The sequence below is a fragment of the Pseudophryne corroboree genome, chromosome 1 (assembly GCF_028390025.1).
Source record: "Pseudophryne corroboree isolate aPseCor3 chromosome 1, aPseCor3.hap2, whole genome shotgun sequence".
In the NCBI taxonomy this organism is placed as follows: Eukaryota; Metazoa; Chordata; class Amphibia; order Anura; family Myobatrachidae; genus Pseudophryne; species Pseudophryne corroboree.
In genome coordinates this window covers 427,961,762-427,967,776 of record NC_086444.1, presented here as the reverse complement: position 1 = coordinate 427,967,776, position 6,015 = coordinate 427,961,762, and the positions used below count along the sequence as shown (strand labels likewise).

Sequence of the window (6,015 nt, the reverse complement as noted above, 5' to 3'; positions counted from 1 at the left end):
GCAAAGGGAATTCGTAATACAAAAAGATAGATATGCGGAACAACAGAGTGACAAAGTGCAGCAGAGTCTGCAGGTTGTAGTCAGGTCACAATTTCCTCAAGAACCACCATCTCAGAGTATACCTAGAGTAAATTATATCCATTCCAATGTGGCCCACCATAACCAACCAGATTATGGCGCTACCACGTGTAGAGAAGAAATTGGAAGAATTGTCAATATACCCATAGTAGAGAGGTTGGGGTCTTCAGAACAGAATCGCCTAGATGCTGTTGTACAAAAGCTGACATGTATTGATACTGAAGAACTTTGTGTTATGGACAAAAAGCCCATGATGTCAGTTCTAACCAAGTATGGAGTCCCAGAGGAAGAATATCTTGTCATAAATTCTACCCATTAGAGATAATATGAATGTAGATATAAAGTGGAAAACTTGTAAATGTGTAACTTGTGTCTACCAAATTTTTATCATATTAAGATTTTTTTTAGAAAGTTGACTCCAAAGTGATAAATTGTGAGATGCATAAAATTGTCTAATGCGTGAGGACACGCATCTTTTCAGCAGGGTTGTATGTAATACCCCACTATGTGAGTTATCCTTTCTGAAATTGTTCCTCACGCTACAGCACATAAATTATATACAGTATGTAATTGTGGAGACTGATAGCAATTCCCAGCAGCCTCTGCAGCTGCTCAGAGGGTCAGATGTATATCACATGACCAGTGTCAGGTGGTACAGCAAGGGACAGTTGAAAAGTGAGCGGCAGTTGGACAGAGGGGCCCTGAGGTAAACGCTGTGGGAGACTGACTGTGCTGTGAGGAGACAGCTGGCAGCGCAAGTGAGTGAGAGCAGATTTTGAGCTGTGACCCTCTCAGGAGTCCTGGTGACGTCGGGCGTAAGGGGTCACTGATCCGCCCCAGAGGGCAAGTAGATGTAGAGCCCATCGACCGAGGACCAGTACAGAGGAATGGCCTGCTCCAATTTGATAGCTGCAGGCTGAGAAACTGAGAGAGGCAGATTGTGAGGCGGAGCCACTCGCCATATAAGGCTGCAGGAGGTCAGTTACTGCCCAGACAACTGGAGAGGTATATTGAAAGCAGCGTTAACGCTATACCGCAGTGTAAAAACACTATTTTCCCCAGCAAGTCACCTTCAAACACCAGAGTATAAATAAGTGCACTTATTATATTGACTGTAAATCAGCTACAGTTAACACTGCAGTGTATAAAATGCTATAGCAAACCTATCTCATATAACAGCGCAGGGAAAGCGCAGGGAAAAACAGGCAGACAGACTTCATAGTGAGCCTATGACATACTCTCAGTCTACAGCGTTCTGCATTTCTGTCAGGAACCATTTGCCTGTGATAATTCAGCTATAACAGCAGTGATTTGATAAATCAGTGTACTATGCCATAATCTCTTGGATAATTAATTTGGTACCAACAGTAGGCAAGAGAAAGGGAGAAGAGAGTCTGACATTAAGACTACCCATCTCAGTTAAAGTCAGCATTAGCAATACAGACTAACTTTGTCCCGTGGAAGCATCTTGGATAGCCACAGCCTCAGCGTACCATTATCTACATTTGTCAATCCTATCCTAGTCTGTCTGGAATAAGAAATTATCCTATTGTATATTACAATGACTTAAAAGGAAGGAACTAAAGTGTTAATAAGCAATACAGGTTGAGTATCCCTTATCCAAAATGCTTGGGACCAGAGGTATTTTGGATATGGGATTTTTCCGTATTTTGGAATAATTGCATACCATAATGAGATATCATGGTGATGGGACCTAAATCTAAGCACAGAATGCATTTATGTTACATATACACCTTATACACACAGCCTGAAGGTAATTTTAGCCAATATTTTTTATAACTTTGTGCATTAAACAAAGTGTGTGTACATTCACACAATTCATTTATGTTTCCTATACACCTTATATACACAGCCTGAAGGTCATTTAATACAATATTTTTAATAACTTTGTGTATTAAACAAAGTTTGTGTACATTGAGCCATCAAAAAACAAAGGTTTCATTATCTCACTCTCACTCAAAAAAGTCCGTATTTCGGAATATACCGTATTTCGGAATATTTGGATATGGGATACTCAACCTGTACCTTAAACTGGATTTATTTGGAAAAGCCCCAACAGTTTCTTCATTTATCACACGGGTATTCTAAATGACACTGGCAAAGTAGTACCCAACCGAACTGTATTGTGTGGACAGTCTTGGGGTAATCGTAGACACTAATAGAATCGTATCGATGTAAAGTTAAAGTATATGCATAAAGTAATACTGTTTCATATATCCTCAAGGGGGTTACGTAAGATTGCATTTATGGTCACATATAGCCTACTGTATATGCTTAAATTCAGGTATTCGCTCATTGAGAATCTGGAAGCAGTTTAGTAAATGACCTTAGTGTGAAATACATTGTTACAATTTAAAAATTGATGTATGGTACTGTAACTGTTCTTTTACAAGTTAGTGTTTATTCAACTTTCACATAGTTCACTATTGCAATATGTATGCTAAATAAACTGGTATTTAGAGCTATATAAGTAGTTAATTATGTGGAAGCTCCTGTACTCACCTCTCAGTTAAGAATCAAGAACCGGAGAGTCCTAAGGGAAAAGAGATGTCATAAGCACCTACCTGAATACTTACCTAGTTATTACACGATTGAAAAGCTTTGTTCGCCTGTGAGTAAAATAGCATAGTTTTGTGTAAATTTGCTTAGCGCGTGCGCACTGAGATGCATACGCATGCGCAGAACTGCAGGATTTTAGCCTATTAGCAATTCTGCTAAAATTAGCAGCGAGCGAACAACTCGGAATGAGGGCCATTATGTAAAGTTTGTAAACTAAATATTTTTTGGGAATGTTCCTCACCATGCATATGTTGTGAATGCAGAAACATCTGTGGAGGATTCTCCAAAAGCTGCATCGGTGACCTGGCTGACACCTCAGAGATGCGTAGTTGAGGTGGACACACTTGAGGATGGCCCTACAATCAATGAAAGAACATTAGTCCTTTTTCAGTATTTTCTCATTTACAACTTCAAGCACACATTGAGAATGAACTTACCATATACTTTGCCATCCCCAGCTTCAGCAGGAGTGGAGACAGGGGTAGTCCTTTTTTGGCATTTAGGAGAAGTATTTGTAAAGTTTGACGCCAAAAAAACACACATTATTGTATATAAGGCAACATTGTTTGTATTTAACATTCACATAGGTGAAAAATTCAACAAAACAAACCTAATACATGCTCTCAGTATAGCACTGTTCCAAAATGAATTTGTTTGTATTGATTAACACCTTTGCAGATGTTTTGTTAGTATTATTATACAGTATTGGTTGCATAACTCATGGGTGGTGTTAGTGAACCAAGTTTAAACACCATAGAAACATTTTTTTTCATAAAAACAAATAAAAAAAATACTGGGTGCTGTGCATATTTTATTAATAAAAATAAAAACATTTGGAAAAATTCTGTTTCTGAGAAAATTTTGTCCAAAAACATATATACATTTACAGTACATACAATGCATGGTTAAAAACAGTAAGGCTGCTAAACACAAGCGGCAGACTCACAAATGATGTAAAACAACAATTTCCAGCATGACCCATCTAGATAATCCATGTATAATAATAATAATAATAATAATAATAATTTTATTTATATAGCTCTCTTTCTCCAATAGGATTCAAGGTGCTTAACAGATACATAGCATAATATAGTACAGAAAATAATGAAGTACAGAACAGCTTTTAATAAAATACAGAAGCATGTTGATACTAAAGGGACATTATGGAAATGCTTGAGTAAACAGGAAAGTCTTGAGTCTACTTTTGAAGGATTCTATAGTTGGGGCCTCTCGCACTGTGCGGGGAAGTGAGTTCCATAGATGCAGAGCCGCATGACTAAAAGCTCGACCCCCAGATAAATTACGGGAGATTCTAGGTACTGCTAAAAGTCCTTCATCTATAGATCGCAGTTATCGAGTGGGGCAGTATGGCATCAGAAGCTGCTTCAGGTACCTTGGACCTTGGTCATGGTGCTTTGAAACTCAGGAAGCCAATCTTGAAGATGATTCGCCATCTTACAGACAGCCAGTGAAGGGAGTAGAGGATGGGTGTTATGTGGCTAGAGGGGGCTGGTTGGTTAACAGCCTGGAAGCTGTGTTTTGCACCAGCTGTAAGAGGTGCAATTCTTTTGCTGGGAGACCAAGGTAGAGGGCATTACAGTAGTCTAATCGAGATGATACAAATGCATGTATGACTTTTGGCAGATAATCTGAGGGAATTAAGTGCTTGATTCTGGCTATGTTCCTCAGGTGAAAGAATGCTGATTTGATTGTGGCTTATATCTGATGTTTAAGTGTCAAGCCACCATCCAGGACAATGCCATGTGTCCGCACACGATCAGTGGTTTGTAATTCTGAATCCCAGAGTGTAAATCCAGTTAAATGGCTATGCTGCAGTCTTGTCCTTTGATGTTGCGGTCCTATCATAAGGACCTCTGTTTTATCTGGGTTCAGTCGCAGCCAACTAGCACTCATCCACTCCTGGAGCTCAGCTAGACAGCCATTTAGGGTTGCTATTGGGTTATCAGTCCCCGGAGCAAAGGACACGTACAGTTGTGTATCATCTGCATAGCAGTGGTAGACCAGGCCATCGCGCCTGATTATTTCACCCAGCGGGAGCATGTATACTACAAAAAGCATGGGAGATAGTATAGAACCTTGTGGGACACCACATGGCAATGGCACTGATGGTGTTGAGTATATTCCAGAGTCCAGACAATACTCTCTGTGACCTGCCTGTGAGAAATGATTTGAACCAGCTTAGCACTGTGCCATCCAGTCCACAAAAATGTATCAGTCGCTCAATCAGAAGCCCATGGTCCATGGTATCAAATGCTGCAGAGAGATCCAGCAGGATTAATATTGAACAGTCACCTCTGTCTCTTGCCATCAGAAGATCATTTAACACACAAACCAGGGTTGTTTCAGTGCTATGTCTTCTCCTGAATCCTGATTGGAATGGATCATAAATATCATGGGTTGTCAGGCGGGTTTCCAGTTGATGTGCAACCACTTTCTCAATAACCTTTCCTAGAAAAGGAAGGTTTGATACCGGTCTGTAGTTGGTCATGCAGTCGGGATCTTAATTAGGTTTTTTAAGAAGAGGTCTATCAATTGCTTCCTTTAGGGGTCCAGGAAAAATGCCTGTCTGCAAAGAGCATTGAACAATTTGTGCAAAGACAGGACCAATTATATCCATACAATCTATTAGAAGCTTGGTTGAGACAGGGCCTAGATCACAGGTGGTGGGATGCAAAATCGGAGCAATTTCAGCAATGTCCTTTACATCCACTGGGTCAAAGCTGGTCCATGGAGGCAGGTTGCTTATATTGGCAGGCTTTGTAGTTTGGCACTCCTTTGATGGCACTGTGGAGATTCCAGCCCGGATGGTGGATATTTTATCTGCAAAGAAGTTTGCAAACTCGTTGCATCTTGCCTGGGAGAGGGTTTCATCAGTCTGCAGGCATGCTGGCTTGTAAAGATTCTCCACTGTGTGGAAAAGTTGAGCTGGCCTATTGTTTGCTGCCGTGATCTCATTTGACAGGAACCGTGATTATTTACGGGTGATTGTCGATTAATATTCTTTGTTATGCTTTATTAGTTTTATTTTGTCATCCACTAGGTTAGTCTTTCTCCATCGTCTTTCCAGTCTACGCCCCCTTTTCTTGAGCTTACTAATGCTGTGGTCGAACCAGGGAGCTCGACGTTGTGGTTTACGAGGTCTTATACGCACAGGGGCGATAATATCAATTGCAGCCATAACATCCCTATTATAATAATGGACTAGGGAACAGGGATCTTCACAGGCACCCAGTATAGCAGAGAGATCCAGATTTGCTGTTAGAGCCTGGGGAGTCATACCCCTCCTTGGACGATACCTGGTCAACTCCACGGGATTTTGTAAGTGCATTTAACATT

At 40.5% G+C, this 6,015-nt stretch overlaps 1 long non-coding RNA gene across 1 annotated transcript; it reads left to right on the top strand.

Annotated features, from left to right (window-relative positions):
- The first annotated feature begins 481 nt into the window (after positions 1–481).
- Positions 482–3,500, top strand: LOC134890444 (uncharacterized). The gene is made up of 2 exons (XR_010171359.1): positions 482–1,083; positions 2,922–3,500. It is a non-coding gene; the product is annotated as an uncharacterized LOC134890444 (long non-coding RNA).
- Positions 3,501–6,015: the final 2,515 nt, after the last annotated feature.